The sequence below is a fragment of the Penaeus monodon genome, chromosome 32 (assembly GCF_015228065.2).
Source record: "Penaeus monodon isolate SGIC_2016 chromosome 32, NSTDA_Pmon_1, whole genome shotgun sequence".
In the NCBI taxonomy this organism is placed as follows: domain Eukaryota; kingdom Metazoa; phylum Arthropoda; class Malacostraca; order Decapoda; family Penaeidae; genus Penaeus; species Penaeus monodon.
The window spans coordinates 6168697-6169790 of record NC_051417.1 but is presented as its reverse complement, the minus strand read 5'-3'; the positions used below and the strand labels follow the sequence as shown (position 1 = coordinate 6169790).

At 53.6% G+C, this 1094-nt stretch overlaps 1 protein-coding gene across 1 annotated transcript in view; it reads left to right on the top strand.

Moving 5' to 3' along the window:
* The window catches only part of LOC119593391 (hippocampus abundant transcript-like protein 1), a gene marked incomplete at its 5' end in the record, with an annotated part of 103114 nt that overhangs the window by 39350 nt on the left and 62670 nt on the right, over positions 1-1094 (top strand).

Sequence of the window (1094 nt, the reverse complement as noted above, 5' to 3'; positions counted from 1 at the left end):
TCGCTCACCCATTCCGTCATTCCTGTCCGTCTCGCTCACCTTCATTCCCTTTCATTGGCTGTTCGTAATTTTGCATTATTTTCTATCAACCATTCCTCCCTCTCTTGGTTGCACGGTTCTTTCTCTTTCTTTGCTCATTCCTTCCTCGTCTCCCCTTTCCCCATCCCTTGCTACTCTTCTCTCTTCCCTTATCCTTCCCTTTCTCTTTCCCTCCCCAGTCCTCTCCCTCCCTCTCTCCCCTTATCCGCTTCCCTCTCTCTCCTTTCTTCCTCTTCCCCCTCTCTCCCTTTACTTTTCTTAATCTCCCTTCCCTCCCTCCCCTTATCCTCTTCTTCCCTCTTTCTCCCTTCTCTCCTCTTTCCCCTCTTTCTCTCTACCTTCTCTCTCTAGCTTTCCTCCCTTTCGTCTGCCCTCTCTCCTTACCTTACCCAGAACCTTTCTCTAGTCCCAGCCGCGTTACATTTGAAGCCGATTTCACCCATGTTATTTGTTATTTATGTTGTACGGAGCCTGCGTGCTTGATCCGTGCTTCGTGTGATTCGTCCTTGATTCGTGGTTCGTGTGCTTGCGTGCTTGATTCGTGCCTCGTGTAATTCGTGCTTGATTCGTGCCTCGTCTGTTTGGGTTCTTGATTCGTGCTTTCGTGTTCGATTCGTACTTCGTGCTGCGTGTGCTTCGTGTGTGCTACTGCGGATATTGACATTTGTTTAACGTCTCTGCGGTAGCGAGTGACGTCACAGCGGGTGGTTTAGGCGTGACGGGTGGAGGGAAGGGAGGGGGCAGTTTAGGGGGGAAGGGGAGGGGTAGGATGGGGAGAAGGGATGGAGGGATAGGTTGGGGTGAAAGGGGGTGGGGTGTTGGAATAAGGTAGGGTGGAAGGGTAGTTCAGGTTAGGGTGGGGAGAGGTGGAGGGGTAGGTTGGGGTGGAAGGGGGTGGAGGGGTGTGAAGTTACGGGTTAGAGGGCGATGGTGTTACAAGGGCGATGATGGGGAGTTGAGAAATGGGGTGGGGAGGGGGGGGGGTGACAGGTTGATGGCTGTCACGGTATCTCGGGCGAGGAGAGGGCGTGACTTGGGCGTTACAACCACGCGGG